Raw genomic sequence first — 12,200 nt, forward strand, 5'->3', positions numbered from 1 at the left:
AGCTATTCTGAAGACCAACAGAGAAAGCATCTGGACAAGCAGTCAGAACCCTGTGGTACAAGTGTCAAGGTCACTGAGGGTCCAGCTTCCTACAGAGGGAACACTAACCCCACCTAGAGGAACAATAAAGGATTTGCTTTGATTGGGCTCTTATGATGTGTCTAGACATTGCACATATATTCTTGGCATTTTCATACATATCTTCATATCTGCTGCCCAATTGTATATTATTTCTTAAAACTGAATTTTTAACAAAGACTAAGAAATGGAGTATTCAAGGTATAAAGGCCATGTATTCTGTCAAGGACTTGGAGAACAGAAATTCAGTATTCCTAAACATTCTCTTAATGCTGACTCAGTAGTCTTTTGTGAAAATTCAATGTTTCACAAACATGTGCCACAAAATCTTTAAAGAAACAAAGGCAAATAAAACAGCACTTCAGCATATTGGATTTCTGAACCGCTGCCCTGTCCTCACTATAACCACAGGTAATTGGTAATCGCAATACTCTGAGACACTCTAGCACCTTAGAGAGGAAGGGGTGTGAATATTTTCACTGACTGTAAAGCTATGACCAAGAAACAAAGAATGTTGTTTGGCCAGTAGCAACCTGAGTATAGATGAACCAAAAGTTAGTGGTTTCTATTCAATGGAGGTTACAACGAGGCTGCTCTGATAGCATTTTCTGTGTGTATCACTATGCTAAGGGTAGTTAGTTTTCCAAGTGAGCCAATTTGTGTGAATGACTATTCTCCTTTTCCATAGCAGGACTTCTTAGTATGTCCTTTCCTTGGTTATGTCCCCAGTATCTGCTTTCATCTGGCACTGTGTGCAGCCTCATTTCTCTAATGCTCTTATTGTGCTGGTCTTCAGCAAGTCTTCTTTTTTATTCCTCTGTAACAGTGACTCTCAACTCCTGACACAGGTCAGAATCACTAGGGGAGCTCTGAAAAATCCCAGCTGCACCCCAAACCACTGACCTCAGTCCTTCTGGATAGAACCCTCATAAAAGTAGAGATGGAGATCAGGAGGACATGTTGTGCATGAGCTCCAGATTGCCAGTATCTGGAACGTTGGGAGAGCAGATGGTAAGGAAGGAGGCTGATGAAGGAGTTGGGGTGGGGTCAGGTGTCTGTGCTGTGTCAGAGAGGAAGCCAACTCTGACATAGAGGAATCTTTCTGTAATCCTACTTCCAACCATCAGACAAGCCAAGCCTCTGAAATCGATTAACACCAAGGCTTAAGAGACTGCTGTCAGAAAGGGTTGGAGAGAGGAATAGTGAACAATGACAGTGGCCAGAATAGAATGGGACTGGGGAGATAGACAGCAGTGAAGTGAATTCCTCCACTCTGTCCTACCCAGGAGCATGACCACTTGACTCAGATTCTCTCTTTCATGACAGCCATGTGTTGATGGTGTCTTGGTGGAAACAGCACTTGGGATTTTATCTCTTCAATCGTTGAGCCGAAGTCTAAAGAATGCACTAAAAAGAACATTGGTTCCTTAGGATACAGAGGGACAGTGAAGGTGAGAAGGCAGTCCTAGATTTTTTCAGGATTCCTGCTTATTTTGAGACATAGCACTCCCTGCAAACACATGAGATATAGGGTTCATTTCTCTCTGCCAAAGTAACCCACCAAGTACAGAAGTGTGTCTGCTCAAATGGACACTTAGAAGTCTCTTTAGACTCAGGCAGCATGGAAAGAGATATTCCTAGTAAGAAATAGACTTATAAGAAGAAGAGAGTGAATTTCCACCTTTTTCTAAGTCCCCTGAAGATGGCAGAAATAATTGAATACATTTAGAAGTGGTTAATTTTTGATGGAGATTCAATCTATATGTTACCTCAGAGAAAAAGCAGCCTGCTTACAAAGCAAGGTCAGTGTGGCAGTGTAACCGAATCATGCTTTGTAAATGAGTCAACTTTTCTATGGACTCTTGCATATCACATAGCTTTTATACAAGCTTGTTAAATTTTAGACGCGCAATACTGTTAAGTATAAAAGGTATGGATAGTTTGTTTATATCTTCTCATTAATGATTAAGTCTCCATATTCTACTATTAGGAATTTGAGTATGAACTGAAAAAAAATGCTATGGAGAAAAAATAGTAGATAATAATTTTGCCCAAAGAAGCTATCTTAGCTGAGCCCTGACCAAAGAGAGGCTGTTTCTGTTCTGAGTTGCTTCATGGTCCAGCACTGTACACTGCCAATGCTAGAATTAGCCTGAGAATAGCCTAGTAGGAGTTAGGCAAAATTAATGCCAGCATTTTCAGAGATTCAAGTTGAGCCATTTTATTGAGAAGTAGGGAAGTATTGATTTTAATCCATTATTGTTGAACTTGGGAAGAAATAATTATTTGCAAATTGCAAAATAAGAAAAATGGAATATTTCTTTTAATCTCTCAAAACCCAGGCATTTTTCCCTTGGCAGACACAAGCCTGTCTCCTCTAGTTCTCTGGCCTGATGAAAGGAGGCTGGAATTTGTGGTTTGCTTTCTCATGGAGAATTATTTGAAGCTTAGAGTAAATAATGGGAATTTCACATTTTGAAGGTGTAAGAACAATTGGAGGGGCCGGCGCCATGGTGCTGTAGGTTAATCCTCCACCTGTGTTGCCGACATCCCATGTGGGCACCGGTTCTAGTCCCGGCTGCCCCTCTTCCAATCCAGCTCTCTTCTATAGCCTGGGAAAGCAGTGGAAGATGGCGCAAGTGCTTGGGCCCCTTCACCCACATGGGAAACCGGGAAGAAACTCCTGGCTTCTGGCTTTGGATCAGCACAGCTCCTGCCATTGCGGCCATTGGGGAGTGAACCAGTAGATGGAAGACCTTTCTCTCTGTCTCTCACTCTCACTGTCAGTAACTCTACCTCTCAAATAAATTAAAAAAAAAAAAAACTTAAAAAAAAAAGAACAATTGGAGGCGAGGAGCAGAAAAGTCAACTACCACCCACCCATAGTCCTCTTAAACCATAGTTTTAGGAAACATACAATTATCAATTAAGGGAGGTACATTAAATGTTAAAAACAAAAAGCATGTAACACATATTAAGGACCATCCAAGAAATAGATACTTTAGACATTATACTCATAAAAAGATTCTGTCTTTACATTCTATATTACAGATAGAGAATTAAGTTCATAGACATAATCACCAGCCTAAATCCACACATCTGGAAAGTGGAATATCTGGAATTCAAACCCAAGTCTAGTTCTCCTGTAAACATGCTGCTTTCTCCCAAGAATATCCAGAGTCACTGAAATGAGTCAAGTGAATGAGTGTCTGTAGTTATTCATTTATCCAATCACATTAGGTCTGTATTATCCTACTTTATACTGATCAACATCATAGGGTTTGAGGTCAAGTTCTAGATCTGTTCCATGCTATCTTGATGATGTAGGTCAACTCTTAATCTTGGGATCCTGATTTTTAAGCAGAATATTGTGATAGGGCAAACTTCAAAGGGTTGTTGTTGATTAAATGAAATGATCGCTTAATCGCTTCATTTGGTGCCTGAATATAGTAATCACTGGATAATTTCATGGTGGTAGTCGTGGTGATGAAAAAGAAGAGGAGAAAGGGAGATGATGAGGAGGAGTATTTGGGGTAGAGGTATGGTTTCTCTACTGAGAAATCTTATATTAGAAGGCTATGACAGTGGTCAGAGACCTTTGAATCCTAGAGCTCATAAGGACCTACGGATTCATCTGTTCCCTGCCTCTGGCTTCACTGGGAACTGCAAACCAGAGCCTCATTCATGTGACATGCTGCATGACTAGTTATTCACTGGCCCTTACACATGAAGAATTTCTGTCTTGCTCATAAATCTGGAAAAAGAGGGTAAATCCCAACAGGCTCAGGGCCTGCAGACACCCAAATGACATGGTGGGAATATTTTCCAGCCATGTGTAAAACCCTCCACACTATACTCGGCTTCTCTCCCAAGACGATGCCCTCCCAGAATGCTTGCCAGTTTACTTACAGTCACTGACCCCCAGGCCACAAGCAAATGAGAACATGGGGCTCATTTCGGGGACTCCCTCACCCACCCCCAACCTTCATCCAGATGTTTGGCACAATGGGAACAGACATAGCCATAGTTTCCTTTGGACAATTTAAGAAATTAATTTTAAAGGATGTGTCACCCTGGATCTATAAAACAGGTTGCCATAGGTTTTCTTAAGCAGTATTTGGAGCTCCAGCAGAGGGTTTCAGACTCAAAGGGAATATATTCCCTGCCTATCTTACCTGAAGAAGTTTTTCATTGCCTCCCATTGAACAACTCCACCAACCCTTCTGAGAACACTCTGTCACCTGCTTGCCTTGTCCCTGTTCGAGTGCTACCCAGGAGACCTCACTATCATCTTTTCACTTAGGCTATGGGAACCACTGAATAACGGTTTCCATGGCAAACGTGTCTTCATTTGGAGGGTTAGAATTTCAGGCAGAGTAAGAAGAGCTGGGTAAGGGCTAACAAATGCAGCTCTTCCTTACCTCCATGTTCACTCGCACATGATGATTTTATTAAAATCATATAGCATTTTTATTTACCATGAAATCTCCATTCCACAACTAATGGGGTTCAGATGGTTTCACCTGAGAGGTGAACTTTCACAACTCAGGCTCCAAGGAAGAAATGTGAATGCCCTACTAGAGTTTAAAAACTACATGAAGCTGAGGATGTGAAAATACTAACCATGTTAATAAATTACTGCTGTAGTGATACATTTTCTTTCTAAATTATATACATTCTGCTTTCCAATTCCCACAGGATATGAGAGTTTTATGTGGGGTTCCATGTGGGGAAGATGTTGACACCATGTGCTTTCCACCACAGAGCTGTCCACACTGGACAAGATAAGAGGGGCTGGTAGAGACAAAACTTCAAACTATTCAAGGTACTTCAGAAAGTTTATGGAAAATGGAATTAAAAAATAAGCTAGAGTGGCAGGCATTGTGGCACAGTGGGTTAAGCTACCACTTCAGATGCCTACTTACCTACATACTTGAACCCAGAGTATGGGTTCAAGTCCCAGCTACTCTGTTTCTATCCCAGCTTACTGCTAATGTGCTTGGGAAGGCAACAGATGACGGTCTTTGCCACCTACATGGCAGACTCACATGGAGTTCTTGGCTCCTAACTTCAACTTGGCCTAGCCCCAGTTGTTGCAGGTATTTGCAGAGTAAACCAATGGAAAGAGTTCTCTGTCTCCACCCCGACCTCTGTCATTCTGCCTTTCAAATAAAGAAATAAATACAATAAAATGAAGTGGGCATTTGGCACAGCAGTTGACTGTTTGGGATGTGGCATCCCACATTGTGGTGCCTGGGTTTGAATCCTGGCTCTGTGTGCAATTGTAGCTACTTGATAGTACATACCTTAGAGGGAAGCAGGTGATGGTTCACACACTTTGGTCCTTGCCTCCCAGGTGGGAAATGTAGATTGAGTTCCCATTCCCTGGTTTTGACTTGTCCTAACCCTGGCTGTTGCAGACATGGAGAAGTGAACTAATGGGTTGAGAGGTCTCCATCTTGCTCTCTTTGCCTTCTAAATAAGTAAGATGAATAAATTTTTAAAAATAAAGTTTTTCAAAAATAATAGAATTTTTTTCAAATCCATGAAGATGAGAGGTCTCCAGAAAGTCTTGTGGAAATGCATTATGAAAAAATTGTGTGTGTTTCAAATATTTTTTATCAGAGTAAACTTATCTTTTAATTCCATTTTCCACAATCTTTTTGAAGTACCCTCAGACACAAATTATCTGGCCCACAGTAGCTCTTACTGATATCCTTATTCATAAAATGAATTTCCAAGCATCAGAGTTATAGAGTATCTGTATACAGGTGAAGAAAGAATATTAGCTATGAGTTGTGGAACCCTTATTACACCTCAGCACTGTTCCATGGAATCTTATGTAATTTTCACAGCAGCTCTCTCAAATATGTACTACTAATCCTCCCATTTTTGAGGGAATAGAGATACAGAGAGGTTAAGTAATGGGCCTGGAATCACCAACTATTGAATGGTAAAGCTGATATCCAAAGGCAATTCACAGTTCTCATTTCAAATCACTGAGCCACACTGCTTGGCATGAGACCCATGAAAAATCATCCTAGCGCTTCTATGAACTCTGCGACCATTTCTGCATATCCGACACATGAGAGCAATGATGTCTACAAATTAGGACTATGTTAAGGATTGGAAGGAATTAATATGCATATGATGCCAAATCTCTGTATAGAGGCATTGGATTTTTAGTAACCAATGTTAGGACAAAGCAGTGAAAATGCCTGACTTGGTGAGTCTGGTTTTCTACACCCTGGTCTCAGTTTAGATTCTAACTCTTGGACTTCTGTTTCTATCTCTGTCCAGTGAAAAGTGTGGGGTTGGAGGGTTGTTCCCAGTAGAATTTGTACCATGACCTACCAGGAGATTCAGGAAAGGGAAGCAAAAGGGACCAAAGAGTAAAGTTCATTGGTATATACCATCACAGAAGATGCAGAAGAAGGAGACAACAATTTGCATTTCTGTTTTGCCAAGGAGCATGATGACACCAATTCAATAACTCTAACTAGTCTTTAACAACTGGGACTAGCTAAAAAAATAAAAAAGACATACCCCATAGGTTTTCCATTAATGCTTGTAGCAAATACAGTTTCAAATCAGTTTCTCAATTTTGAAGTTCCCTTTTTCATTCTAACCTACCAGGTACTTCGAGAGTCCGAAAGATTTGGCTCCCAAATACACAACCATTCAAATTACTCAAAGGAAGTGACTTACTTAGAGCAGCACGGTAGCTGATTACATGCAATTATAAGTATGCATCTGCTATCTAAGCAGAGAGATGCATTGCCCTCATGTGAGAGGAGGCACACGTAGACTTATCTAAACCATGGTGGCCTAAGAATTATCTGGTCAAATTTAAACTTTTAGATATGTGGCTTTCCCAATGTGACTTCCTGTTTTGCAAAGAAGAGCTTGAAGAAATAATAATGAAAGTAGGCTCATACGCATTTCTGCCCACCAAGTGGCTTATTCAAAACAACATTTTAGTAGTTTAAGTGTAAATGAATCAGCAGCATATGGATTAGATTTCTTTTAAAATACACAAGATTCTTAAATGAACAAAAGTGGAATGAAGCATTTCCCCAAATTTAGTATTCCTTGGAATAGCCTTTTTCAGTGTTATTAAAAGTTGGGAGGGGGCAGGGCAAGGGTGTAAATTCCCTTTGAACTGCATTTGGCCAATAGGGGTAGGGTGGGAAAAGGGTTTCTACCATCTCCTTTGAAAGGGGACCATACTTCTCCTTGGGCATCAACTAATTCATCCCAACCAGAATTTTTGATGAGTTAAGTGTAAATGAATCAGTAACATACGGATTGCATTTGAAATACACATGGGATTTAAAAAAAAAAAAAAAAAAAACAAAGGAAAAAAGCACTTGGTAAAGCATGTCTGGGATTTTGCCAAACCCACAATGTTTCTTTTTTTTTTAATTGTTTGAAATAATTGATGAGTCCTTTACAGACCCTGCCAGCTTCACTAGACAGAGCAAAAGTATGACTGCTTATGTGACTTCGCCAGCCACCTCTCAACCAACACCAGGGTAGACCCATGAGCCAAACTGTCCCACCTGCCTGCTGCCCAGGTTCCTTCTAATTTTCATGTGGACTTTTTCTGCTCACTTCCTGAGTAAGAGAGATGGCTGACTTATTCCTCTCTTTGGGGAGTATGAAAATATAACCCATTTGGCTGTTTAGCTGTTTGTTTTCCTAGATAAACATAAAAGGTAATTGAACAGAGACTGGAATCTATCCCTTGATGGGATCTGTATCTTGTGTTTACTTTTTAGTTTCCTCATTTGGCACCTGAATTTAAAAAAAAGGTGATGACCTGGTGTTCAGCCGCCAGCACAGTACCCCATCCCTGAACCAAGGGCTCCCCACTTGTCACCTGCAGAGACACTCATTGTCCTCTTCTCCCAGATAAACATATCTTGAGCAACAGTGCCTATCTACCAGCCACAGTTATTGAGAAATATTTTCCTCATGTTATATTAACCCAAAACTGCCACTGTAAGAAAACACAAATACATTGGGTTTAGAGCATTTGCAATATATATATATATATATATATATATATATATATATATATATATATATATTAGTTCTCCTTTGCAATCTGTACCCAGTTAGTTCTAGGGCTCCTTGTTGGGAATCTTGCAGAGATGTCCCTGTCTCCTTGCCTGGGACCCAAAGGCCAGGACCCCAGGCGGGGAGTCACTAGCCTCAGGGAGCTGAAAAGCACTTGAAGGTAGAAAGACTTCCAGACCTGCTTCAGTGAATTCTCCATGGGTTCCTAATGTCATGTGAACAAATCTTTCCCAGATACCAGGCAGGCTGAATGACTCAATAACTCTGAGGATCGTCTCAAACAGAAGACAAAGGGGGTTAAAGAGGCCACTGTCTCCCCAGCCCAGAGTTTTCAGTTCCTCCTCATCTGGGGCCTGAAGCCAGCTGGCCTGGTCCATTTAAGTCTGCAGCCACTTCAGTGGTTTCAATCTGCTGCAGCCACCCAAACACCTATTTATTTTTTAGAAAATTAAGTGAGTGTCGTCAGGGCTAAAGGGCTTAAAGGAAAATTGATTTTATTATTTTCCTGCTGTTTTTGAGTGTGGAGTGGATGGGAGTGATTATTTGGAGACCTATATAAAAATTCAGAAATTACTGTTTTCACGTCAGGACTTTTGGCAGCCATATTCCTGCATGTTTTGATCAGGGTAGGTGAGAAGGCCATTCCTTTTGTTGCATTTGAAAATAAGCTTGCTCTAGCTAGGGAAGCAGACAGAACTCTAGCAGATGCCTCACGAGACCAGTCATTTTGAGACAGCCATGGAAACAGTCTGACATTAATGAACATGTGCAAATGACATAATAAACAGGAGGAAGAACTGTTTCAAAACAACCTGTGACCTCTTTTGTTTTATCCCTGCCGTACCCTCTGGTGGAGTAGTAACACAGCAAGAAAGTGCAGAGAAATGAGCCAAGGCAGGATTAACAATTACAGCAGAAGGGAGCTTTCTCCCCTTTTGTCTGATGTCATTCCCATTGTCAGGCGCTGTAGTAATGATGCTACTGTGATGATAACTGCTCTTTGAAATGAACTATGTCACTGGCTTATGTCCATTTTGTGCTCAAATGACCAAACATCAGCAGAGAGGTCAAGTTTCTAGGAGCATGCGTATATGCTTAATTTTATTTCCGGAAACCAATCAAACAAGGGGCACTTAGGCCCTACAGTGGGGGTCCACTAAGAAACAAGACTGACAAGTTCACAGGCCATTGCTGACATAAGACCGATTGGCTATCCTGGACCATTCAGCAAACAGTTTACATAGGCAGCCTGGGCACTGGACTAAAACTAAATGCAAACTATCAGGAGAATTCCCTATAAAGTAGACTTAATCTATATTAGGGAGCAGGCTAATTATAGGATTGGCATATATGGAATCAAAGTGAAACACTATATGGGACTAGAAAGTGGTGGTCTTTTATACCAGGGTGGTCTGAAACTGGGGTTTAATGTATGTACAATATACAAACATTTTTGACAGACCATTAACACCTATAATCTCGTAAATATTTGCAATTTTCTAGATCATAAATATAGCTACATAAGCAGCTCTTTCAGAACATCATTTATACACCATTAAAGGTTAATTTACAAGTTAGTACCTTATAGAAAGAAGATATGTGGGCTTTATGCTAGCTCTCTGTAAAGGGAGCCTGGTGTCTCCAAAAGCAATTTGTAGCTCTCCTGTGGGTCTGACTGGGGTCCTATTCAAAGCACTATTTGAATTCTTTTCATCAGCTCATGTTCACAGGAACTTAATCTTCTGCTTGGGGTGGGGGTGGGGAGGAGCGGAGAAAGAAAACAGAGAGGAGAGACAGATCTGAGGTCTTCGGGCTGTACTTCCAAGCATCCCACTGTTTATTTGAATAGCCTCTCGTGACACCATTCTCATTTGTCATAGTCCCTCTGATACCTGCTATTGTACCTTAAGGTCCATCCCAAAGGTCTTCCAACAGTTCTAGATTTAAAGACCCCTGAGAGGGTCCAACTAACAAAATCTGACCTAAAGGTTGCCATTGTGTGACATTACATTTTGTAAAGACCAAAGGGAACAAGGAAAAGTGTTTTGTCTGGGATTCCCCACTACCATTCCAGTCAGGTAAGACAGTGTTAAAAGACCAGGGTTCCTATGGGAACTGTCCACAAATCGTAGGGACAGAAGGACGCCAGGGCACTCTGGGAAGAGGTTTGGTAAATGTGGGTCAAGTCCATGATGGGAAAGCCACAGAATGAGTTCAAGTGACCACAGCGAATTTGTGTTGTCTCTAAAGAAGCTGAACTGTGTAACTTTTTCAGTATGCTGGAGCCGCTTAGCCTCTGCTACAGGATTCCATGGCTATCATTGCCCTTTTCTGAAATAGAAACGGCTGGGCCTGCTGGCTGTGTGCCTGGGTGGCCTGGCACGGGCATCTTTCCTGTATCAAAAGCCTACACTGCCTCTGAGACCTCTCAAATTTAGAGAATTCTTGTCTTTTCCAGCAGCTCTAGATTTCAGACGCACATTAAGACACCGGAAGCAAATTTCAAGAAGTTTTCATTCCACATAATGTTCTCCTTCCCTCCTTCTTTGTTGATTTGGGGAAGTTTCCCAAACTTATCCAATCTCCTCTGTGTTTTTCAGTCTTTCAAAGTCAACCCAGTCCTCAGGGTAGCAGCACAGCACTCTCCCATACGTGCGGTTCTTCCACAGAGTGGCAAAGAGAGCATTAAAGTTGGAGTCTGGAGGTTTGGATTCTAAATGTAACTGCCACTATGTGACCTTAGAAAAATGACTTCTACTTGGGCCTCAGTTTTCTTATTTGTAGAAGTTAAAGAGATAGCTCCAAATCCCTTCTGTGACTCATAGTTTTATCTTCTGTGGTTCCTCTGGTTTGGGAACCATACACTCTATTAGTCCTCCTCTCTTCCCTCTATAGAGACTTTGTTTTTTTTGCATAAATAGCATTACCCTCCTCAAACACTCCCATCTGCCCTCCACCTCTGGCCCTATCATCACATATCTTTTAGCATTGTTCTGTGGTATGCCCATCTGAACTGTAGCCATTCTGAACAATGTCTCTCCACTCTTTCTATAGTGCACACCTCCCTTTTCATACTAGTTTAATATTAAATAATAATCATAATACATGTTGATACAAATTTATGCATTTTGTGGGAATTAAAGATTCACAGGTATTCTGAGAATAACCCAAGATTTGAATCAGTGGGGCAGGTTTTAAAAAGAATGTTAGGCTGTGGCTGGGATTTGGAGAACCTAAACAGGATCTTCCCAGCCTGGTGTCTAAGTGGAGGGCTGTCTAAGCAAAGTTAGTTACCAAAGGGCAAGCTATTGATGGAGGAGGGATACTCATAAAAAAGTGTGTGACCTTGAGAAATATCCTGTTTGCTTTCTCCTGGAACAATCAGAATAAGGAAATTTTGTAATCCACAAACAATGAAATTTGGGCTTCTTGGCACTTTAAAATTGTGTTTGAGTCATAAATAATACTATTTGAGTGTTCAATATTAGAAATATAATCAGCCGGCGCCGTGGCTCAATAGGCTAATCCTCTGCCTTGCGGCGCCGGCACACCAGGTTCTAGTCCCAGTTGGGGCACCGGATTCTGTCCCGGTTGCCCCTCTTCCAGGCCAGCTCTCTGTTATGGCCCTGGAGTGCAGTGGAGGATGGCCCAGGTCCTTGGGCCCTGCACCCCATGGGAGACCAGGAGAAGCACCTGGCTCCTGGCTTCAGATCAGTGCGGCGCCACGGTGGCCATTGGAGGGTGAACCAATGGCAAAAAGGAAGACCTTTCTCTCTGTGTCTCTCTCTCTGTGTCCACTCTGCCTGTCAAAAAAAAAAAAAAAAAGAATCATTCTGAACCCTAGGATTGTTTACATGCTTGTTTCTTCGATTTCTGATCGGGGCCTCAGAGTTGGGCCTCGTGGTACCAGCACTGTTGCATGCTTTACGTCCACTGGAATCTATTCTGTGCCCTCTGAGACATATCCTTGTTGAGTCATCATGAATCTCTATGCCGCCGCTTCCATCTGCACCCTTCCATCCTGCATTCCCCTCTCCCAT

The sequence above is a fragment of the Lepus europaeus genome, chromosome 18 (assembly GCF_033115175.1).
Source record: "Lepus europaeus isolate LE1 chromosome 18, mLepTim1.pri, whole genome shotgun sequence".
Lineage (NCBI taxonomy): Eukaryota > Metazoa > Chordata > Mammalia > Lagomorpha > Leporidae > Lepus > Lepus europaeus.